We start from the raw sequence: 26424 nt of genomic DNA, 5'->3' as shown, positions 1-26424 counted from the left end.
TTATATACTTATTTTTAATAATAAAAAAAAATTACAGTCGGATGCCGAATACTCTATCACTCGAAACAGTGATGAGCATTCGGTCGGTTCATTTTAAAATCAAACTGGATTGAATAAATCGAAAATTAAAATTTTAGTATTTATCAAAATCAAATCGAATTGATTTTGGTCAAAAATTTAATCGAACTGCACCGGTTTGATTCGATTTGATCAATTTTGACTTTTAATAATTTTTTATTTTTTACACTTTATTTTTAATATTTTAAAATTTAATTAAAATATTTTAATCTTAATATAATTTAATTTTTCTATATAATTGAAAATAACATATTATTATTACTAATCGGTTCGGTTTGATTTTTTTAATTTTTTTTTGATCAAAACTGAACCGTACTGAAATAATAAAAATTTTTAAAATTAAAAATCAAATCGAACTGAATTAAATAAAAAATTAAACTAAATTTTAAAATTAATTCGATTCGATTAATTTTTTTAATTTAATAAAAAATTACTCACCCCTACTCGAAACACATGACGGTAGAATAAAGTAAATTATTTATTTATTTTTTAAAGTCATGCAAAAAACAAAAAGAACATGGCGACCGTACTGATTTTGATTCAAACAGGCTCCTTTGCTTTTTTATGCCCAAGAGTAAAAACATAATATTAAGAATAAGAAAAAGAAGGATCTCAAAAGATAAATGATAAGGATGGGATGCTACATCTCCCTATCCAAACCAAGGGTACGGGAAAAGTTGTTGCAAATTGCAACAGTGCTAGAAAGTATAGACTATGAAATCTGTTGGTCAGTTTGCTTACATATTTTCGGAAGAGAAATATTTTCAGGAGAGAAATGTTGGTAATTATCACTTTTAATATTTTTTATTTTATTAGATGAAAAATATTTATTATATTAATTATTATTTTTTAATTAATTATTAATTATTATATTCTTTAAACTAATAGAATGGAGAGTGTTAAATAATTATTTAAAAAGTGACTATCGTTAGAGGTCATTCGATTTGGATGGTATTCCCTATTCTCACTCAAAGGCTAAGGCTAAGTAGGAGAAAAGAAAAGAAAATTATTATTTATTTTAAAACTTTGTAAATATTAGCGATTTAATTCAAATCTTTAATTTTTTTGACATTATAGGCCAAATTATCAAATATTTTAATGATTTTATTCAATCTCAAAATCAAAATTCAGAAAAGTGTATCCTTCCTAGAAAATATCATTTTTTATTATTTTCTCCTGGACTTGCATGCTACATATAATATCATTTAAAAAAAAAAAAAAAGGCATATGACATAAAAATCCAAATGTTTGCAACCATTTGCAAGTTAATACAAAACTTTAATTTTTGACACGATAGGTCAAATTACCAAATATTTTGACAATTTTATTTTGATCTAAATGGTTTATAATGTTTTAGATTAATAATCCTCAAATTAAAAGAAATTTAATTTCAAATTATATTTTTAGGTTTTCCTTTTATCATTCAACATGATCAATTAAGTATAAAATATTTATACAGTCTTTTTAGAATCTATTATCTTGTATTGAAACATGAATTTCACTATGTCATGGTGTATTCTTCGAATCAAAATAGAAGTATGAAAGCTTATACTCTGCTTAAGAAAAAAAAGCTTTGAGGTGTCTTCTATAGACTAGAAAAAAGTTTTGATGCGTTTTCTATAGACTAGAGGCTCTTGTTAACCTTTTGGGTTCCTCAAAGAACTAAAAATCTATGATTTTGAATCTCCTTACAAATAAATTTTCAATGATTTCCGGCACAAAATGATACAAATCCAATAGTATAAATTTACAACAATGGTGTGAAACAACCTTATATCATTCAAATGGGTCTAAAAAGAAGTTCAAAATCATATTCATATGATCCAAATACACTTGGAGCATACTTCAAATCATATGGGGCAGATTTGGTGCAACACTTGTAATTATGTGCTTAAGGAGTATAATCAATCCTATGGGCTAAAACTATACAAAGGAAAACCTAAAGTGAAAATCAAGGAAAGCTTTTGTGAAGGTTCAAGTCCATTGGGGCTAATTAGAAGGTGTACAAGTTCATCAAATCAAGTGGACAGATTTAAAGAAACATGTTTAATGCATGTGCAACTTAAGGAGTATGTGTGAGACATGTGTACAACTCATTGGCAGCTTTGGAAAACGTGTTATACATGTTATTTGGATCTTAATAATGTATTTTGTAAGTCCATTTGTTTGGGTTAAACTTATACTATCTTCTTTGCTTTAGTATTGCTAGTTTAGTTGTTTGGACCTTATTAATATGCCGCCCAATTTCTATGGACTATTAAATCCGGCCAACCTTATTTGGGCACTTTAGGGTTTAGTTTATCCTTATTCTCTTAGAATTAGGTTTAGTTTTCTCTATATAAACTCAAGTCGTCTTTTGTGTGGGACAACAACTTTTAATCAAAATTCAGAATTATTCATGCTATTTACGTACCTTGTCTAATTGCATCAAAAGTTATGGTAAACTTATCAATTCAATTGTGACATTTGTGTTGTTTCTCTAATTCTCTATTATTAATGTTCTTGCTGTGATAGACCTATTTTCTAAAAAATGGTTATCCCATATGGCATATGGACCCCATAAAAAATAATAAAAAATAACATGTATCATGCTATATCAGTATGGGTACATTTTCTCTAACTTTAATTTTGAAATTGGATAAAATCACTAAAACATTTGAGAATTCACCTTGTGATGTCAAGAATGAAATATTTGGACAGAATCACTAAATTTTATAAAGATTTGCTTTTTGTTGTGCCAATATCCTTTTTATGAGAAATAAAATTGGAGGCATTGCATAGGAATGGAGAGGTTTATGATAGTAGAACTTATTTTGCAATTACTGTTAATGGTTTAAATTAGTTGCACTATAAGAAAATTGCTATTCAGTAACGAAAAAAATCTGCTACTGAATAGTGAAAATCCATTAGTAAATAACTTCATTAATGGATTTCTGCCGGACTAAATCCATTGTAGAAATCCTCATTGGTAAATCCAGTACCAATAGCTCAAGAATTCGTTAGAATTTGTAATAGAACAACAACGAAAGGTCCATTGTAGTTCCTAATGGATTCAACGTCCATTCGTGAATGAACATATTTTTCACAATGGATTTAGTCTTTTACTAACAGACTGATCCATTACTTCTTCGTTATTAACATTAATGGATCTTTCGTTAGTAATCCATTATTGATACTAAGAGATCATCTGTTAGTGTTTTAAAAAATTAATTTATTTTCTATAAAAATCGAATTCTTCTATTATCAATACTAATAGAAAATCTATTGGTAATTTGTTAGAGATTATATTTCTAAATTACAATCTCTAATTTGCAAAATGCAATTCTCATACATTATTCAAATATATCCGTCATCTCTATATAGACAAGTATAAAATCAATCAATATATAAATTAAAATAATTTTAAAATTTAAAACATTTCATAATTATAAAACATATGCCAAATTTGTACCAAATTACATAAATTAAAGTAAAACTGTCAAAATTTTCAAGCAAAATATGATACGAATAAGGAAATGACACGATACTTCAAAAGTTTAAAATAGAAAACTCCAAATCATGACAAATCAAGCTACCATCCTTAATTCAAGGCTTATGAGATGAGAACTATATTTGGAAAGTATGGAAGAACAAGAAAATAAGCAACACATTCTTCAACACATGTGAACGCGTAATACAATTTCAAATCGCGTAATGTATGTATGGCCAAATTGCATTTAGGCTAATTTTATTATTTTAGTATTTTGTGAAATTTATTTTAAATTAATTTTGTCTATATTAGAAATCAAATTCGTGCAGCCCATTTAGGAAGAAAATTTTTCTAAGACAATTTAGGAAAATGATCTTTAATGTAATTTACGTTTGACTATTTGACTAGATACATTTCCTATATTGTAATTAAGCCTTTCTACAATAGAATTAGGGTTTGGAGGCTATAAAAATAGTCTTAAGGTGGCAGTCACAATTAGCCAATGAATAAAAGATGATGTTATAAACAATATTTGGTTCTTCTTTATTATTTAGCAACTTATCAAGATTTAACCTTGTGGTGTTGTAATAGGGATTTTCTCTATATTTAGCTAACTTATCAATAATTTCTTGTGGCATTCTCGAAATTGGAATTGCTTGATTATCTATGTTTCTAATCGCATTGGTTGGTTAGGGGTGTGGTAGAGCAACCTTTACTCCATTATCTATACTTCTAATCACATTCATTTTTTAGGGGTGTAGTAGAGCAACCTTCTGGAAGATATCTTTACTTTGTTCTTTATTAAGTTGTGTGACGGGGTTTTTAATCACGAGTTGGTCCTAGATTCCGCATCAGTTGGTATTAGAGCACGGTGATAGATAAATTTCTATTTATCTATATTTATTTGTTTTATAAGTTTTTTTTTTATTTTTTTAGTCTATCTTATTTATTTTTTATTTCAATTTATCTTATAATTTCTCTTATAAGGAAAAAAAATAAAAAAAACTTTTATTTCAGTTGTATGAGATTTTTTAAAAAATAGTGAGATAAATAAAAAGAAGAGTAAAGAAAAAAATCATTCCAATTGTTTGATTTAAAAAAAAAAGAGGAGAGATATCAAAGTTTAGTACTTCATTCGCAAAATGTCATATTGAATTCAAAGAGGATCCCATGTATGTTGATTCTTTTCTTGTCATGATTCTTTTCTTGTCATTATGGTTGAAGATTTGAGGATGAATCTTTTCGAAAAATGAGAGAATGATACGAGTAAGGAAATGACACGATGCTTCAAAGATTTAAAATAAAAAACTCCAAATTATGGCAAATCAAGCTACCGTCGCTTAATTCAAGACTTACGAGATGAAAATTAAATTTAGAAAGCATGAGAGAATGAGAAAATAAGCAACACACTCTTCAACATATGTGAACGCATAATACAATTTCAAATCACGTAATGCATGTATGGCCAAATTGCATTTAGACTAATTTTATTATTTTGGTATTTTAGTATTTTGTAGAATTTATTTTAAATTAATTTGGCCTATATTAGAAGTCAAATTCATGCAGCCTATTTAGGAAAGAAGTTTTTGTAAAACAATTTAGGAAAATGATCTTTAATATAATTTAGGTTTAACTATTTAACTAGATATCCTTCTTATATTGTAATTAGGCTTTCCTACAATAGAATTAGGGCTTGGAGGTTATAAAAACAGCCTTAAGGTGGTAGCCACAATTAGCCAATGAATAAAAATATGATTTTATGAACAATATTTGATTCTTCTCCATTATTTAGCAACTTATCAAGGTTTAATCTTGTGGCTTTCTAATATGGATCTCGTTCATGCCTAGTTAACTTATTAAGAATTTCTTGTGACATTCTCAAAGATAGAATTGCTTGATTATCTATGTTTCTAATCACACTTGTTGGTTATGGGTGTAGTAGAGCAACCTTCGCTTGATTATCTATGTTTCTAATCACATTGGTTGATTAGAGATGTAGTAGAGCAACTTTCACTCTATTATCTATATTTCTAATCACATTCGTTAGTTAAGGGTGTAGTAGAGCAACCTTTTGGAAGATATCTTTGCTTTGTTCTTTATCAAGTTGTGATCAGACCAAATTTAGACCATTTTATTATGTTGTTATTAATGTTAATTTACACTTTTTCTGCTTAATTCTGTGGTTTTGATCTTACTTTGCAGAAAATAGTGTAAAGAAGTAATTTAGTGAAAATGCTCTTAAAACTGCCTAAAATAGAGTAAAGGAGAACAAGCATGCTTGCACAAGCCAAATTGCAGCTGAAGAGGAGATAAATAAGGAAAGTGATAAATAAGGAAAGTACATTCAGTAGAGTAATTTGAAATTTAAATTTCAAATCTTTAAGAAGCCTTTTCCTTATTGAGGAAGCCAAATCTCAAGGAGATGCACATTCAAAATTCAAAATTCATCTTGTTCAAGAAGTCAAATCTCAAGAAAATGCACTTGCCTCTCAAGGATTCAAAATTCAAAATTCAAAAGAGGACATTCAAAATTTGAAATTCAAAAAGAAGGCTCCATCTCACAAGGAAAATTAGGGCAACTCTCTCACATATAAGAGCATCACAAGCCGCACGCCTTGCATCTCCCCTTAGACTCCATTCAGGCGCACCTCTTCCTCTCTCTAAGACCGCCGGTTCTTCCATCTTTCTTCTTCCTTTCTTTATTTTTTTGGTTTTGTTTCAGCCATGAGTGGCTGAAACTCTTTTTTCTAGTTGAAGATTAGGTGAAACTTTAGTTGTTTTATGGATTGGGAGATCTGAACATACATCGTTTATCTTTTGTTTTTCAATATTTATGCAATTTCATGCTTAATTCCATTGTTGGTTTGTGGTTTAGATCAATAGGACCAATTGATTCTTGATTGCAAGGTAATAATTTGTTAGCTCGGATAGTTTTAAGTCCGTAATTGCTTGGATTATTCAAACATAAGTAACTCTTGGTGTAAAAACTAAGAAAATTGCATGATCTAGCAATATCACCATGCGTTTGGGTAGCTAAAATTAGGTCTCTCTATTTTTTAATGCAATTGACAGTTGTTAGATGCCAAAGGCCCAAGGACGTTCCTTGGCAACTTGTTGATTAGTAATTAATTAGAGGATGTTCCCTAATTGATTTATGCTTAAGGAGGGATATGGTGGTGAGAAGTGTCTTCCATCTCCATAACTAATTTATTGAATCAAACAAAGGAACCTAAGTATTAATGGTCAATCCCAACAACTGAAGCGGATCCAATTCTTCAACTAGAGCTTTTCTCATATTTGAATTACTTTACTTCATTATTTGCTTTACTTTATTACTTTCAGTATTAGTTTAATTTAATCAATCTCAAAACCCCCCTTTTTATTTTACTTTCAGTCTATTTACTTGGTCTTGATAAGAAAAATAGGTAAGTATCAATTCCCTATGGATTCGATCATTTTGCCACTATCTACAGTTGTAAAATTGTTGATAACAAAAAATGTTATTTTTGACTGGCTTCGACAACCGCACAGTCAAAAATTGGCGCCGTTGCCGGGAAATTGATTTTACTGATTTATTTTTCTCTCATGACCAGATCTGGACACAAGAAAACTCTACCTTACGATCTAGAAATTGAGCATACAATCAGACGATTAGGGAAGCAAGCAACTCGACTTTGAGAGCAAGCCACCACCGAATCTGCCATAGAGGAGCCTGCCATCGCAGAAATTGAAGCAACACCTTCTGAACTTCACCAAACAGCCGCAGAGATGGCTGAAGTCAATGCACAACCTGCTGTCCATGATGAATTAATACCAGAAAATCAGGCAATGAGGGCACCAATGCCAAGAGAAAGGACACTGAGAGAGTTGGCAGCCCCTATAGGTGATCAAGCTCCTCTCTGCATCACCTATCTGCCTCTGACAGTCCCTTTTGAGCTCAAAATAGGTTTGATACATTTACTACCTAAATTTAGAGGTTTAGAGAATGAGAATCCACATAAGCACTTGAAAGAATTTCACATAGTATGTTCATCCATGAGGCCGCAAGGCATAACTGAAGAGCATGTTAAACTGAGAGCATTCCCATTCTCACTTGATGATTATGTCAAAGATTGGTTATTTTACTTACCATCTGGATCAATCATTTCTTGGGATGATATAGTAAGAGCTTTTCTGAATAAATATTTCCCAACTTCTAAAGCCATAGGCATAAGAAGAGAGATTAGTGGTATTAAGCAAAAAGATACTGAAGATTTGTATGATTATTGGGAAATATTTAAGAGATTGTGTATAAGCTGTCCTCAACATGACATTTCAGATAAATCACTAATAGAATTCTTCTATGGAGGTTTGCTACCATCCGAAAGGAAATTCATTGATGTAGCATGTAGAGGTTCAATTGAAGATAGAACACCTTAAGCAATCAGAGAGTTGATTTCAACACTTGCACCAGCCTCTAGACAATATGGAGATGAAAAGCAACTGCAAAGAGGAGTCAATGAGGTAAGTATATCTGTTCTCACTTCTCAAATTTCTGAACTAACCTCTGCTGTGAGAAGTCTTGTTATAGGTCAAGCTCAACAAGCTCAAAAACTTCAGCAAATTAGACCATGTGAGATATATGCACATGTAGGACACCCAACTAATCAATATCCTATACTTCAAGAGGATGACCAGTAAGTAAATGCAATTGGAGGATTCAATAGCCAACCAAGACATGATCCCTACTCTAACACCTATAATCTAGGTTGGAGGGACCATCCGAACTTGAGCTATGCGAAGGCTAACAACTATCAGAACTATCAAAGAAATCCAGCACCCTCAAGTTCCAATATGCACCTTGAGGAGATGATGAAGACATTGGCAAATTCTGTCCAAAGCCTCCAACAGCAAATGGGTCAAATAGCCACCTCAGTGAGCAAGCTTGAGTCCTAAGGTAAGTTACCTTCCCAAACCGAGACTAATCCCAGGAAAAATATAAGTGCTATCATGTTAAGAAGTGGAAAAGAGCTTCAAGATGTCAAGGCTAATGATGGAAGTTCACAAGTGCAAAGACAAGCTGCTGAAGAAAAACAGCCAGAAAACTGTTTTTCCAAACAGACTGAGCCAACAACACCAGTACACCAGCAGAATAAAAATCAGCAAGTAAGTTTCAAGATTCCCCTCCCTTTCCTAAAAGGTTTGAAAAATCACAAAAAGAAAAAGAAGAAAAAGAGATCCTTGAAACCTTCAGGAAAGTGGAGATCAATATACCCTTGCTAGATGCTGTGAAACAAATTTTAAGGTACGCAAAATTTCTGAAAGAACTGTGCACTAACAGAAGAAAGCTTGCTGAGAAAGAAAAGGTTATTGTAGGAGAAGTTGTGACAGCTGTTATAAAAAGAGAACTCCCAGCCAAGTGCAAAGACAAAGGGATGTTTGTTGTTTCTTGCAAAATTGGCAATATAGGCATCAAAAAGGCCATGTGTGACTTAGGTGCATTAATTAATGTTATGCCTCTTTCTATTTATAATTCTTTGAATGCAGGTGCACTTAAAGACACTAGAGTGTTCATTCAATTGGCTGACAGATCTGTAGTATATCCAAAAGGATTTCTAGAAGATGTTCTAGTGCAAGTAGATCAACTTGTCTTTCCAGCAGATTTCTATGTGATTGATATGAAGGAAGACAATAGCAACACTACTTCAGACATCCTACTTGAACGTCCTTTCTTGAGCACAGTTAGAACTAAGATAGATGTGCATGATGGCACATTGACCATGGAATTTGAAGGGGAAGTAATAAAATTTAATGTTTATGATGCTATGAGATATCCCCATGATATGTCCCCTGTTTATGGTTTAGATATCATTGATTGCTTAAGCTAAGAAGTTTTTGATATGAATCAAGATGATATGCTAAACAATCACTTTTGCAGGGAGGCTAGCCAAAAAGATGAAGGAAGCCGAAAAGAGCCAAAACTGAAAGCAACAGTCTGCTGCATTCAGCAGATGGACTGCGACCAACCGCAGGAAGATAGAGGACCACCCACACCACTTCAGCAAACAGAACTCAAATCGCCCAAACAAGATGAGCAAGTGGAATCCAGTTCAACCAGGCATCCAACGCAGATAGACACTTGTCTGCCCAAACAGAAGCTCTCCATGTGTCAACTTCCAGAATCTGAAGAAAATGAGAGTGACTTCTATGAACAAATCTTCCATGCCCAAACTGATGAACCATGGTATAAAGACAAAATAAAGAAGAATGCAAGACACAATGTTTGGGATGAACCATACCTGAAATCATACTATGAAGGGTTCATAGTGCAAGTAGTGGAAGGAGGTCAACTGAATCATCCTTCTCGGCTTACTTAGTGTTTCGCACCACACAAACCACACCAGGGGAGTACTCAATTTCCTTTGAACTTCAATATTTCCAATACATTAAGGACAATGCATGAATTAGGTGTGGGGGTGCATATCTCTGAATCTTTATTTTAAGTCCATTTTAGCTTTAATTTTTTTTTTAGTTTACACACATTTTTCATTTTTTGTTATTTTTGCCTTTAATGCACACACATGTAGCCACATTTTTTCTTTTTTATGTTTTGGTATGCTTTACTCAAACTCATAGGCTATGTTGAATGAGCTTTCTTTCCATGACCCCATTGATGTGATGACTCTTTAAACCTAGTTGAATCAATTGCAGTGAGTTTATTCATTTTTAGAAATTTCCTTTTGAATTGAATCTTTTAGCTTGCCATGGTGAAAAATATATGACATTACTCATTAGAGAGAATAATAAATTGAAAGATGTGTGAATAATGAAATATGACTTGTTTTAGCAATTGGTGTTGATTTGCCCAATTCTTTGAGAAAGAAATTCAGCAAAGGCAGAGACTTCAAATGCACAAATTGAAAACTGGTCCAATGGTCAAAAGACTATGAACAGAGCTAGTAGCCACTTGGACAGGTGACCAACTGAGTAACTGGGGATAGGTATCACAAATATGTACCTTCATGTCAAAAGGTTGGTGACTTTTTCAAGCAAGAATAAAGTGCAAAAAGCTGAATAAAGTGCTTCAAGTTAAAGGCAAGTCACTCCGAAAGCTAGAAAAATTCTTAACTGAACAAGAATATGTGCATGTATAATCTCTCTCTTGAGGAAAACAAATACTAACCATGGTAGGTAAAGGGAGACAAGGAAAGTGTAACAGCCCGGAAACTGGACCGCTACCGGCGCTAGGATCCAGATTGACATAAGGTCGCCGGGACCCATAGCAAGCCTAACATACATCCTGTATACCTGCTTAATCCCATACATGATCACACATAAATATAAAACTGTAAACTTTTTTTTTCTTTCATTTACCAAGCTTAACCTGTGCATGCACATAACCATAACATAAAACCCCACATTGGAGCCCTCATCAAATGCTCCAATGGGGTAACATTACATACATTAAGCTTGGTTTACATAAACATCATAAAACATTTCATTAAAAGATCATGCAACCAAAAAGGGATTAACATACACTAGGGCCAAGCACAATTCTATCATTAATACAATTCTTTACATTTCATCACATTTTAGCATTTTACAATACATGTCCACATCTAACTATTACATACATAAACTTATATTCCTGGTGACTTTCTGGTCTAGCCCGTACCTGCAAACCTAGGGGTTAAAGGAAAGGGGTGAGCTACTAGAGCCTAGTGAGCAAAATAGTAAAATATTATATTTAAAGTTCATGCTTTCATGAAATGCATCACATCACAAACATATCACCTTAAGGATGAACTTGATACCAATAGCCCTCTACATATTCCATAGTGCCAGAACGTAGAATGGGTCCTGATCTTTCTCTTACATAACATATCATAACATACCAATGTGCCAGGGACGTAGAATGGGTCTTCCTGGACTTCCATACCGTATCATCAACATATCATACCATATCATTTCATACGAGGGCTAATGGATCATTCAATGTTCATCCACATCAACAACATAATAGGCAATGCAACATATTCGTGAATTCTAATGCAAACAACCTAATATATCTCATGGCATTCATGATGCGTGAATCATGCTAAAACTTTCATTATTTATTTTGAAACATAAAGAGTCATTCTACTCACCTCAGGCTAGCTCTGAAAAGACACTGAAGCAGCTATCTCACTGCTGGGATCCTCGGTTCCTTGGGTTCGAACCTACACAGGTGGACTCAAATGAGGGACAAAACATACATGAACATGACTCTAAACTACTCCCCAAAAACCCCCTAAAATACCTTAAAACAATCATAGAAAACATGTAAAGGAAGGCTGAATAGGGCACTTTTGGCGACAGGTTCGGCGGCCGAAAGTCCCTCCAGAGCCGAAACTCGGTCACTTTCGGCGGCACCTTCGGCGGCCGAAAGTTCCTTCCAGAGACGAAACTCATGCATGTTCGGCGGCACCCTTCGGCGGCCGAAACTCCCTTCCAGAGCCAAAAGTCCACTTTCGGGGGTAGGGTTCGGCAGCCAAAGGCTTGCCTCCACAGGCAGGTTCGGCGGCCGAAAGGACCTTCGGCTGTCGAACCTGAGTTCTTCCAGAAATGGCAGAACTCAGCCTCTCACATGCACATTGCCTTCCAAACCATTAAAACATGCATTTAGCTATTCTATAACATGCATACACACATACGTAAGCATATAGGGGTCTCAAACTAGCCTAAACCCCAACAACAACACAAAACAACTCAAAATAACATACATTGTCCAAAAACTCAACATTAACCTAAACATGCATTTCTACCCCATAAAACATCATAAAAATTGTTTAAATCATACAAGAAAGGTAGGATTTAGGCTTACCTCTTGAAGATCGAGAGGAGAGACGATCCTAACTTGGAGATGGGAGAGATCTAGCTCCTTGGGTCTCCAAGCTCCAAAACTTGATCTTAGCTTCAAAAATCTTCAAAACCAAGTTAACACTTGTTAAAACTTGAAAGATTTGAAGAAAATCATTAAAACTAACCATGAGAGGGCATGGACTCACCTCTGGCAGGAAATGGGGAAGAACACTCGCCCATTTTCGGCCATGGGGTCTTTTATAGGTGTCTGGCTAGACCACCTTCGGAAGCCAAAGGTGCCTCCAAAACTCATGCGAGTTCGGCGGCCGAACATGAGGTTCGGCGGCCGAACCTGGATTTCCCTCCATGGTCTTTTTCATTCAAAACTAAATTTCTTTCCTTACTTAAAACCATAAAATACATGAAAATATTTTATAAAAACATGATTTTACCCTTCTAGAAGTTTTCGACATCCGAGATTCCACCGGACGGTTGGAATTCCGATACCGGAGTTTAGCCGGGTATTACAAAAAGAAGGAGAGTAACCTTGGTACATACACTCTTCACTGCAATGCTTCAAAATAGGGGTCTAGAGTAAGAGCTTAAGTGGAAATAAATGATCAAGTAGCAAAGAGAGCTTATTTCACTAAGTTTATTTGCTTGAGCACAAGCAAAATGCTAGGTGTGGGGATATTTGATCAGACCAAATTTAGACCATTTTATTATGTTGTTATTAATGTTAATTTACATTTTTTCTGTCTAATTCTGTGGTTTTGATTTTATTTTGCAGAAAATGGTGTAAAGAGGTAATTTGGTGAAAATGCTATTAAAACTGCCTAAAATAGAGTAAAGGAGAACAAGCATGCTTGCACAAGCCAAATTGCAGCTGAAGAGGAGATAAATACGAAAAGTGATAAATAAGGAAAGTACATTCAGCAGAGTAATTTGAAATTCAAATTTCAAATCTTTAAGAAGCCTCTTCCTTATTGAGGAAGCCAAATCTCAAGGAGATGCACATTCAAAATTCAAAATTCAAAATTCAGCTTGTTCAAGAAGCCAAATCTCAAGAAGATGCACTTGCCTCTCAAGGATTCAAAATTCAAAATTCAAAAGAGGACATTCAAAATTTGAAATTCAAAAAGAAGGCTCCACCTCACAAGGAAACTTAGGGCAACTCTCTCACATATAAGAGCATCACAAGCCGAACACCTTGCCTCTCCCCTTGTACTCCATTCGGCTGCACCTCTTCCTCTCTCCAAGACCGCCGGTTCTTCCATCTTTCTTCTTCCTTTCTTTATTTTTTTGGTTTTATTTTTTTCTAGTTGAAGAAGATTAGGTGAAACTTTAGTTGTTTTATGGATTGGGAGTTCTAAACATACATCATTTATCTTTTATTTTTTAATGTTTATGCAATTTCATGCTTAATTCCATTGTTGCTTTGTGGTTTAGATCAATAGGGCCAATTGATTCTTGATTGCAAGGTAATAATTTGTTAGTTTGGATAGTTTTAAGTCCGTAATTGCTTGGATTATTCAAATATAAGTAACTCTTGGTGTAAAAACTAAGAAAATTGCATGATCTAGCAATATCACCATGTGTTTGGATAGCTAGAATTAGATCTCTCTATTTCTTAATGCAATTGACAGTTGTTAGATGCCAAAGGCCCAAGGACATTGCTTGGCAACTTGTTGATTAGTAATTAATTAGAGGATGTTTCCTAATTGATTTATGCTTAAGGAGGGATATGGTAGTGAGAAGCGTCTTCCATCTCCATAACTAATTTATTGAATCAAACAAAGGAACCTAAGTGTCAATGATCAATCCCAACAACTGAAGTGGATCCAATTCTTCAACTAGAGCTTTTCTCATATTTGAATTACTTTACTTCATTATTTGCTTTACTTTATTGCTTTCAGTATTAGTTTAATTCAATCAATCTCAAAACCCCCCTTTTTATTTTATTTTCAGTTTATTTACTTTCAGTCTATTTACTTGGTCTTGATAAGGAAAATAGGTAAGTATCAATTCCCTGTGGATTCGATCATTTTGCCTCTATCTACAGTTGTAAAATTGTTGATAACCAAAAATGTTATTTTTGACTGGCTTCGACAACTGCACAGTCAAGTTGTGTGACGGGATTTTTGATCACATGTTGATCCTGGATTCCGCATCAAAATATATATACTAAACTAAACTGACAAGCTCATCATCTTTATACTCATCACTATCTGCATGATGATCACCAATAATAGGGGCATCATCATGTTGCTGCTATAGAGCTGGAGGTGCAGGAGCAGATGTCTGAGTGGATGTCCCGGCACCCTACTGTGCTATCATCCTATGCATAAACTCATTTAATTGCTCCACTTTTGAGTTAAGTCGATCATTCTGTGTCTCTAGTCGATCAATTTTATTCTTCATCTTGCTCATTTCTTCGGATCCACCTAGGGTGCAAATGAGTATGAGGCAGAATAATGTGATGATGCTTGGAAATATGCAAAAGCCCGGGACCTTAATTTATAAACTCGACTCTTCTTCTGCTTGCCAACTGATTCGTAGTAAAACTGAGCCTTATTTATGGCTGATAGCTCACTGCTTCCCTCTTGTTGTTTTGTTGCCGACTCCTTTAACTGTATGAATTTCTCGTGCATTATAAAATTTTATTAACTTAATATTGATCTGATAAGATTTTACTAAAATAAAAATTGACTATAACTGAATATATTATCAACTTATTTAAATAGATTGATGTAACGACCCGGAAATCCGGACCTCTACCGGCGCTAGGATCCAGATCGGCTTAAGGCTGCCGGGACCCGTAGCAAGCCTACTATACATCCTGTACTATTTGGTATAATCCAAAACATGATCAAACATAAACATAAAAATTGAACACTTTTCTCTATATACCAAGCTTAACCTGAAACCTCTCTGTAAGTTCGATGTGACATACCTTGGATCCCTGAGCGTCTTCGCTCAGCACACCGTACTCATGAGGTAACCCCTTACTGAAGCTCTCAGCAAATGCTACAGTTGGGTCCACATTACATCTATTAAGCCTGGTTCAACACATATGACATTCTAAAACATAATAATATACAGATCATGTACACAAAAAGGATTTACCAACTCTAGGGCCAAGCACAATCATCAATAACCATCACAGGCCTATACATCATTTTAAAATACATGTCCTAACATGTCTTTACATAACATAACCTTACTTTACATCATGTCCGCTACACTATTACATAGACTTCACTCTAGCTGCTATCCCGTGCTATCTCTGACTGGCCCTGCAAAACTGGGAATTTGGGAGAGGGATGAGCTACTAAAGCCTAGTGAGCAGAACAATAAAAACAATTTATAAACATATGCCATCATGGAATGCATCACATCACAGACAAGTCACATCACGGATGAACATGACCCAAAACTCCCTCTGATCTATGCTCGGCCCTCAAAGGAGCTCCACAGGACTTCTATTACATCATAACATCTCAGATCAGACTTGGGCTATTGGATCTCGACCGGTTCATCCACACCAACAACATAATATGCAATGCATCATCTTCATGAATACGAATGCAATACAACCTAACATATACATGGCATTCATGATGCATGTTTCATGCTAAAACCTTTCATTTATTTAAAACATAGTTCAGGTCCACTCACCTCTACTCCTCTAGCAGATGCTGGACTAACTCTGACGTAGCTAACACTGAGGGCCTCTTCGGTTCCTCGGGTCCGATCCTACAAGGGAGGACTCAAATGAGGTACCAAACAACTCTAACATAACTCTAAACATTCCCCTAAAACCCCCTAAAACATCCTCAAGCATGCATGGAAAAACAGCAAAGGAAAGCTGGACAGGGCACCTTCGGCGGCCGAACCCCTCCTCCAGATCCGAAAGTCAAGCACTTTCGGCGGCACCTTCGGCGGCCGAAATTCTGCTCCATATCCGAAACTCAACTTTTGGGGGCAAGGTTAGGCGGCCAAACCATGCATCCCAGGCAGGTTCGGCGGCTGAAACTACCTTCGGCGGCCGAACCTGAGTTCATCCAGAACTCAGCCTCTTATGCATTCAAGCCTCCCAAACCTTCCAAACACCCAAAACATGCATCCAACCTCTCCAAAACATGCAAAAGCCCTTATCCATGCACAAAGAAGCTTAAATCAAGCTTAAACTCCCACAAACATCATCACAAAGCATACATAGGCATAAAGAGTGCATAAACCCTATCATGCACAACCATGCAAAACCATGCAATCCTAACCCTTTTCCCTTTATAAAACTCATTTAAAACACCATAAAAGCTAAGGATCTACACTTACCTCTTGAAGAACAAGAGTTGGTGTGACCCAAACTTGAAGATATGGAGAATCCAAGCTCCAAAAGTCTCCAAGATCCAAAACCTTGCTTCAAGCTCACAACTCTTCAACACAAGGAGAAAACTCATGAAAACCTTGAAGGATTTGAAGAAAAACCATGAAAACAACCCAAGGAGAGCATGAAATCACCTTAGCCCAAGAATGGAGAGAAACCTCCCTTTTTTTTCGGACAAGGAGCCTTTTATAGGCAGCTTGGTCAACCATTTCCAGCGGCCAAACCTGCATGCAAACCTCCACTGTAACAGCCCGGCCTTCCTCTGGGTCCGGCCCTGTTACCGCTCACAGCCCGTGACCTACCTCTGGGCCCAGCCACTGTGAGCAGCTCTTAACATCCCTTCACCCTCACGGGTTCCAGGCAGGATTTGTCCCCTTGGGTTCTCGTCAAACGCATCCTTCCCCAAGTGGATTTGGCCCAAATTTCCCTTAGGAAATTAGGTCGCCTCCCCCACTGCTCGAACCCTTGACCTCCCACTTTAAGGGAATAGTCTGGTGAGAGTGAGTACCAATTGTTCCAATCGCCTTGACCCGCTCCAAATACACGAACGGATCATCACCAGATTCAAACTGGGGAGCACCCAGCTTCATATAGTCTGTCATCTTGACCTTGCTCCCACTGGCTGAGCTAGGTCTAGGTGGCTGAACAACTGGGGCAGATGATAGCAGAGCCATTCAGATGGCTGGGTTCACACTAAAGTGCAAGAAGGCACGAGAGTGGTTCAAGAATTATGTGAACCTGAGAGTTGACAGCATGACTTGGGAAGAGTTTGCAAATGAATTTGCAGGATGGGTTTTCCCTGATAGTTCAAGAGAATTGAGGATGATAGAATTCGAGCAGTTGAGGCAGACTGATGACATGAGTGTAGACGAATATACTGACAGGTTTATGGAGTTGCTGCCATTTGCAGGGCAAGACCTTAGCACAGACCAGAAAAAGTCGAGGAGGTATATCATGAAGCTCCATCCCAGGTATTCCTCCTTGGTACAGTCAGCAGATAGAGAGAGTTTTCATGCCATAGTAGACATGGCTAGGAGAATGGAGGCTAGTGCCATCGTTCAGGGGACAGTTAAACAGACAGTGGCACAAGCTTCTGGTTCTAAAACTCCGGGAGGGGGAAGGTTAGATCCCTCTACCCTGAGTGCAGCAGCTTCAGGCAGTAAGAGATGGAGTAAACCCAAGGGTAAGAAGAATAAGTTCTGGAACAAGGTCAAGTCTAGTCTGGGATTTGGGAGTGGCTCAAGCTCTGGTGCAGATAATGCCGTTTGTGCAAGGTGTGGTAGGCCACACAAGGGAGTATGTCGGTTTGGGACGAACGCCTGTTTCAGATGTGGTCAGGAGGGGCATATGGCTCGAGACTGTCCGAGAGCGGCCCCGATGGCTCAGTCCCAGCAGACAGCTTCAGGCAGTGTAGCGCAGCCAGCAGCTCCAGCCATGACTCAGGCCAGTGGCAGAGGCAGAGGGAGAGGAGCAGCCTCTTCTTCAGCGGGTTTCAGAGGTGAAGGTCCATCAGCCCCAGCACGGATCTTCACAATGACACAACAGGAGGCAGACGCATCCAACACCGTGGTGGCAGGTAATCTCGTCATTGGTTGTTCGGATGTATATGCATTGATGGACCCTGGTGCATCTCATTCTTTTATTGCTCCGAGGGCCGTAGAGAGGTTGGGATTGATGATCTCTGAGTTAGAGTGTCCTCTCTGGGTCAGTGGACCCAAGTGTGATCCATCAGTGGCAGAGTCAGTCTGTCAGTGTAGTCCAGTTTTTGTTGAGGGGAGATGCATGTCCGCCGACCTTGTGGTTCTAGAGTTGACAGACTTTGACGTCATTCTAGGGATGGACTGGTTATCTACCCATGGTGCTACCTTGGACTGCAGGGACAAGGTAGTCAGGTTCAGAGGTCAGGATGGATCAGAGGTCGTCTTCAGAGGAGACAGGAGGGGTACACCTAGAGGTATGATCTCAGCTCTTCAGGCTCGTAGGTTGCTTAGGAAGGGATGTCAGGGGTATTTGGCTCATGTGAGAGAGCTAAATAGTCAGGTTAGAGAGCCCGCCTCGGTGCCAGTGGTTAGAGAGTTCTTAGATGTGTTCCCAGACGAGCTGCCAGGTTTACCACCTGCTAGGGAGATAGAGTTCGAGATAGAACTGATGCCTGGAACCCGACCGATCTCTATCCCTCCCTACAGGATGGCGCCAGCAGAATTGAAAGAGTTGAAGGAGCAGTTACAGGAGCTGGTAGACAAGGGCTTCATCCGACCGAGTACCTCACCCTGGGGTGCTCCAGTCTTGTTTGTGAGAAAGAAGGATGGGTCCCTTAGACTTTGTATCGACTACAGGCAGTTGAACAAAGTCACTACCAAGAACAAGTACCCATTGCCAAGGATCGACGATCTATTCGACCAGCTAGCAGGAGCGGGTTGTTTCTCCAAAATAGATCTGAGATCGGGGTACCATCAGTTGAGGATCAGGGAAGAGGACGTACCAAAGACAGCTTTCAGGACCAGATATGGGCATTTTGAGTTCCTTGTGATGCCGTTCGGGTTAACTAACGCCCCTGCAACATTCATGGACCTCATGAATAGAGTGTTTAGCCAGTACCTGGATCACTTTGTTATTGTCTTCATAGATGATATCTTAGTGTATTCCAGGAATGCAGAGGAGCATGCCCATCATCTGCGGTTGGTCTTGCAGACTTTGAGAGAACATGGCTTGTATGCCAAGTTCTCTAAATGTGAGTTCTGGCTGAGGAGCATTTCGTTCTTGGGGCATGTAGTGTCAGAGAATGGGATAGAGGTAGACCCCAAGAAGACAGAGACTGTAGCTAACTGGCCTAGACCCACTTCAGTGACAGAGATCAGGAGTTTCTTGGGTTTGGCGGGTTACTACAGGAGGTTCGTACAGGACTTCTCGAAAATTGCAGCTCCTCTGACCAGACTAACCAGGAAGAATCAGAAGTTTCTGTGGACCGACCAATGCGAGGAGAGTTTTGAAGAGCTTAAGAAGAGGTTGACTTCAGCACCAGTTTTAGCTCTGCCATCTAGTGGAGAGGACTTTACAGTCTTTTGTGATGCGTCCCGTGTGGGACTGGGTTGTGTACTTATGCAGAATGAGAGGGTGATTGCTTATGCTTCTAGGCAGCTGAAGAAGCATGAGTTGAATTACCCCACGCATGACCTTGAGATGGCAGCAGTAATCTTTGCACTCAAGATGTGGAGGCATTACCTCTATGGGGTAAAATGTGAGATCTTCACAGATCATAAAAGCTTGCAATACATCTTGAGTCAAAGAGATTTGAATTTGAGACAGAGGAGATGGGTAGAGTTGCTGAGTGACTATGATTGCAAGATCCAGTACCATCCGGGTAAGGCGAATGTCGTGGCAGACGCCCTAAGCCGGAAGTCACTAGGCAGTCTATCCCACATCACGGCAGAGAGGAGACCAGTGGTGAAGGAGTTTTACAAGCTCATTGAAGAAGGTCTATAGTTGGAGTTGTCTGGTACAGGTGCCTTGGTTGCTCAGATGAAAGTGACACCCGTGTTTCTGGAGCAGGTGGCTCAGAAACAGCATGAGGACCCAGAATTAGTGAAGATTGCCAGAACGGTTCAGTCAGGCAAGGACAGTGAGTTCAGATTCGACAATAAGGGGATCCTCCGCTATGGGAGTCGTTTATGTGTACCAGATGACATTGGGCTAAAGGGAGACATTATGAGGGAGGCTCATAATGCAAGATATAGCATTCACCCCGGAGCCACCAAGATGTATCAAGATCTGAAGAAAGTTTACTGGTGGCCAGCTATGAAGAGAGAAGTGGCACAGTTTGTGTCAGCCTGCGAAGTATGTCAGAGGGTGAAGCTGGAACATCAGAAGCCGGCTGGAATGCTTAACCCGCTACCTATTCCAGAGTGGAAATGGGAGAATATAGCTATGGACTTCGTAGTGGGGTTACCGGCGACGTCCAACAGATTGGACTCCATATGGGTGATTGTGGACAGACTCACCAAATCTGCTCACTTCATCCCTGTCAGGAGTGGCTATTCTGTGGACAAGTTGGCGCAGGTGTACGTTGATGAGATAGTCAGACTGCATGGGGTTCCTGTTTCAATAGTGTCAGATAGAGGGCCCCAGTTCACCTCCAGGTTTTGGCGGAGTCTGCAGAATGCCATGGGTACTAGATTAGATTTTAGCACTGCCTTCCATCCACAGACAGACGGACAGTCAGAGAGGACCATCCAGACCATAGAAGATATGCTAAGAATGTGTGTGCTAGACTTTGGCGGTTCTTGGAGGCAGCATCTACCTTTGGTGGAGTTTGCCTACAATAACAGCCATCATGCTAGCATCGGGATGGCTCCATATGAAGCTTTATATGGAAGGAAGTGCAGGTCACCTGTTTGCTGGGAGGAAGTTGGAGAAAAGGCCTTGGCAGGGCCTGAACTAGTAGAGATCACCAGCAGGGTGGTACCCTTAATCAGAGAGAGAATCAAGACGGCTGCAAGCAGACAGAAGAGTTATGCAGACATCCGCAGAAGGCTAGTAGAGTTTCAGGAGGGGGATCTGGTATTGCTTAAGGTGTCTCCAATGAAAGGAGTGGTTCGGTTCGGGAAGAAAGGTAAGCTGGCTCCGCGGTACATCGGACCCTTCGAAGTCTTGCAAAAGATTGGGAATGTATCGTACAAGCTGGATTTACCTGCTTCAATGGAGAGAATCCATCCAGTTTTCCATGTTTCTATGTTGAGAAAATTCGTGTCAGATCCGGGCAAGGTTCTTAGTGAGCCTAATATGGAGATCCAAGAGGATCTCACCTATGTTGAGCAGCCAGTACGGATCCTAGACACCCAGATCAGAAAGCTAAGGAACAAGGAAATCCCGATGGTGAAAGTCCTTTGGAACCACCACAATCTGGAAGAATGCACTTGGGAGACACGGGAGTCCATGCTCCAACAGTATCCCCATCTCTTTTAGAGGTTAGTATCTATGTGTTCTATATGTGTTACGTTTCATGATATGCATGTACTAGTTGAGGAACATTCGGGGACGAATGTTCTTAAGGGGGGGAGAATGTAATACCCGGCTAGACTCCGGTATCGGAATTCCTACCGTCCGGTGGAATCTCGGATGTCGGAAACCTCTAGAAGGGTAAAAACATGTTTTTATGAAATGTTTTCATGTTTTAATGAAATTAAATGAGTTTTTGCATGAAAATAGCATTGGAGGAAAACCCAGGTTCGGCCGCCGAAGGTCAGGTTCGGCCGCCGAACTTGCATGCGTTTTGGAGGCACGTTAGGCCCCCGAAAGCATTAGTGAAGGGAGTCCAGGTTCGGCCGCCGAATCTCATGTTCGGCCGCCGAACATTGCATGGATTCGGAAGCGCTTTCGGCCCCCGAACGTGGCCTGGCCAGCCACTATAAAAGGGGCACTTAGCCGAAATGGGCGAGCTTTTCTCCCATTTTCGGCCACAGCAAGCTTCCAACCTTCCTTTTTCAACTCTTGTGTTCTTCCTCCGAATCTCTACCATTTTTCTTGAGTTTTAAGCTTGCATTGAAGGTTTTGAGCTTTTAAACCAAGTTTTGGAGCTTTGGGAACTCAGGAGCTCATTTGCTTGGATCTCCAAGTTTAGGTCGTCTCCCTCTCGATCTTCAAGAGGTAAGAACCGATCTTAAGCTCCTTATGTGTTTTAAGTAAGTTTTATACAAGATCTATGGGTAGAAATGCATGTTAGGTTATATGTTGAGTTATGGATATATATTGATGTTTTGAACAATGTGGCTTGCTTGAGTATGTTTGAAGTGTTGTAGTTGGGGTATTTGATGTTTTGAGACCCCTAGGAACTTGTATGCATGTTTTAGTTGAACTATATGTATGATTTGTGGGTTTGGAGGCGAAAATGCACAAAGGAGCCAAGTTTCTGCCCTTTGGCAGAAACCAGGTTCGGCAGTCGAAGGCACTTTTGGCCGCCGAACATGGCTGGGGAGGCAGGCCTTTCGGCTGCCGAAGATGCCCCCGAAAAGAGACTTTCGTCTCTGTCTGGCACTTTCGGCCGCCGAAGGTGCCGCCGAACCTACCTGAGTTTCGTCTCTGTCCAGGACTTTCGGCCGCCGAAGATGCCGCCGAAAGTGCCCTGTTCAGCCATTTCATGCATATTTTTCCATGGTTATTTCTTGATGTTTTAGGGGTTTTTGGGGAATATATATATTAGAGTTACGTTTATGTATGTTTGGTCCCTCATTGGAGTCCACCTGTGTAGGTTCGGACTCGAGGAACCGAGGACCCCAGCAGTGAGTTCAGCTGCTTCGGTATTGTCAGAGTCAGCCAGAGGTGAGTGGAACTAAAACTTAATCTTTTAAATTAAATGCTTTATCATGTTTCATGCATCATGATTATGCAATAGGATGTTTGCATTAGTTTTCACGAATATGCCGCATTGCATCAATTGTTGTTGATGTGGGTGAATGTTGGATGACCCAATTAGTCCAAGACAGGAAGACCAGGACCCCATGCTACGGCCTGGCACAGAGTAAGAAAGACCAGGCCCCAGTCTACAGGCCTGGCACAGAGTAAGGCATGGTTATGGGACTCGAAGACCAGGAGCCAGAGGAGGCCCTGGGAAAATGGTAAGTAATGTATGTTATGACAGGAAGACCAGGCCCCATTCTACAGGCCTGGCACAGAGTTTACTTGGACTATTTGGTGACAAGTTCACCCAACCCCTATGTGAATTGTTTGTGTTATGATGCATTTCATAGAGCATAGTGTTAAATGTGTTTTACTAGCTCTACTCACTGGGCATCTAGCTCACCCCTCTCCCCTAACCCCTAGGTTTGCAGGTACGGGATAGATAGAGAAGGCAAGAAGAGAAAAAGTAATATGTATGTAATAGTTAGTTTGTGGACATGACAATTGTATTATGATGAATTGTAAGAATATTCAGGATGTAATGTAATGAGGTTATTGAGGATAGAGTCGTGCTTGACCATAATGTATTGTTAATCCCTTTTGTATATACATGATCTTATGTTATGATGTTTATGTAAACTAACTCAACACAGGTTGTTTTGCCCTTAAGGCTTGATGAGATCCCACAGAGGGACTATGTTATGTATATGTTCAGAGTATGCACAGGTTGAGTTAGTTGATGACAGTATGTATGAAGAAAAGTTTAAATTTTTATGCATGTGGTTGATCATGTATGGGATTATACAGGTTTTCAGGTTTTATGTCAGGCTTGCTACGGGTCCCGGCGGCCTTAAGTCGACCCGGATCCTAGCGCCGGTAGCGGTCCTGTTTTCCGGGGCGTTACATCCACCACGTTCGGCGGCCGAACATGGGCTTCGGAGGCAGCAAAACCATGCAACGTTCGGCGGCCGAACATCACTTTCGGCGGCCGAACATCACTTTCGGCGGCCGAACTTGGCAAATTCCTCATTGGTCTTTTCTTTCAAAACTCAAATCCTTTCTCATTCCAAACCTCAAAACATTTCAAAACATTTGAGAAAACCTTTCTTTTACCCTTCTAGGAACTTCCGACATCCTCGAATTCTAGATTCCAACGGAGATTCCGCCGGAAAGTAAGAATTTTGATGTCGGCGTCTAGCCGGGTATTACAATCTCCCCCCCTTAAGAACATTCGTCCTCGAATGTTCCACAAACAAACAAACAGAGGAAGAACACAAACACATGCAAAAGAAGAAGACAGACACAGAAAACTAACCTTAACAGAGACACAAGTATTGCTGAAGTATGAACTCCCGAGTCTCCCAAGCACACTCTTCTTGAACTTGCACCACTAGGATTTCCTTATTCCTCAACTTCCTAACTTGTGTGTGAACCCCATTCAGATCCGACATAACTTCTTCCATAACACAGAAACATGAAAATCCGCATGGATTTTTGTTTTCCATAGGGAATTACCCTTTCCAAAAGAAACACCTTAGCAATACCCAACCTTCTCCTGAACTCCACAAGCTTCTGCTGCGCACTCTGATCCTTTCTCCCTCTTCCTTCTTCTCTACTAAACTAACTTCTTCTCTACCCCTTTCTCTCTCTACTCCCTTCCCATTGCTAACCCAACTGTCTGCGACCCTCAACAGGTAGTATCCGGAATCTAGATCTATCTTGGAAAACAACCGGCTCCTACTAGCTGATCCAATAGATCACCACTCCTAGGTAGGGGATACCTGTCCTTGGCAACGACCTTGTTCAACTGTCTCCAGTTACAACAAAGTCTCACGGATCCATCCTTCTTTTTCCACAACTGTAATACCCGGCTAGACTCCGGTATCGAAATTTCTACCGTCCGGTGGAATCTCGGATGTCGGAGACCTCTAGAAGGGTAAAACCATATTTTCATAAAATGTTTTAATGTGTTTTATGGTTTTAAACAAGATGAAAATGAGTTTTTGCATAAAAATAACCTTGGAGGAAAACCCAGGTTCGGCCGCCGAACCTCAAGTTCGGCCGCCGAACATGGCATGCATGCGGAGGCACGTTCGGCCCCCGAACGTGGCCTGGCCAGCCACCTATAAAGGGGTCCCTTAGCCGAAAACGGGCGAGCTTTTCTCCCCATTGTCGGCCAAGGTGAGCTCTCCGCCACCCCTCACCGATCTTGAGTCCTTTCCTTCAAATCTTTCACGATTTTCACAAGTTTTCACTTTGTTTTGAAGATTTTCAAGTTTTGAGCAAGTTTTGGAGCTTGGAGGTTTAAGGAACACTCTTTCTCCCATCTCCGAGCTAGGGTCATTTTCCTCTTGATCTTCAAGAGGTAAGGGCCGATCTTGAGCTCACTTTGTGTTTCAAACAAGTTTTATGAAGATCTTTGGGGTAGAAATGCATGTGAGGTTTTTGTTATGTTTTTGGGTTTATATTGGTTTATGGACAATGTATGTTGGATTTGTGTTGTTTGATGTGTTGTAGATAGGGTTTAAGATAGTTTGAAGCCCCTAGGAGTTGATGTATGTATCTATGCATGTTTTGGTTGAGTTATATGCTTGATTGAATGAATGGGAGGCAAATGTGCATGAGGAACCAAGTTTCTGCCCTTCTGGCAGAAACCAGGTTCGGCAGCCGAAGGACTTTCGGCCGCCGAACCTGCCTGGGAGGCAAGCCTTTCGGCTGCCGAAGCCTGCCTCTGAAAGAGGACTTTCGCCTCTGTCTGGGAGTTTCGGCCGCCGAAAGTGCCGCCGAACATGCATGAGTTTTGCCTCTGTCTGGGAGTTTCGACCGCCGAAGGTGCTGCCGAACCTGCCTGACTTTCGGCTCTGGAGGGACTTTCGGCAGCCGAACCTGCCGCCGAAAGTGCCCTGTTCAGCCTTCCTTTGCATGTTTTGCATGATTTGTTTTGAGGTGTTTTAGGGGGTTTTTGGGGGATGTTTTTAGAGTTATGTTCTAGTATGTTTGGTCCCTCATTTGAGTCCACCTGTGTAGGTTCGGACCCGAGGAACCGAGGACCCCAGCAGTGAGTCAGCTGCTTCAGTCATTGTCAGAGCTAGTTGAGGTGAGTAGAATAAACCTTTACGTTTAAAGCAAATAAAATTATAAAGTTTTGAGCATGTTCATGCATCATGAATGCCATGCGATATCCTAGGTTGTTGCATTAGAATTCACGAATATGTTGCATTGCATTTATAATGTTGATGTGGATTGGTTATTGGATGATCCCTTAGTCCTCGTA

The sequence above is a fragment of the Manihot esculenta genome, chromosome 12 (genome assembly GCF_001659605.2).
Source record: "Manihot esculenta cultivar AM560-2 chromosome 12, M.esculenta_v8, whole genome shotgun sequence".
In the NCBI taxonomy this organism is placed as follows: Eukaryota; Viridiplantae; Streptophyta; class Magnoliopsida; order Malpighiales; family Euphorbiaceae; genus Manihot; species Manihot esculenta.
This window is presented reverse-complemented; position numbering follows the sequence as displayed.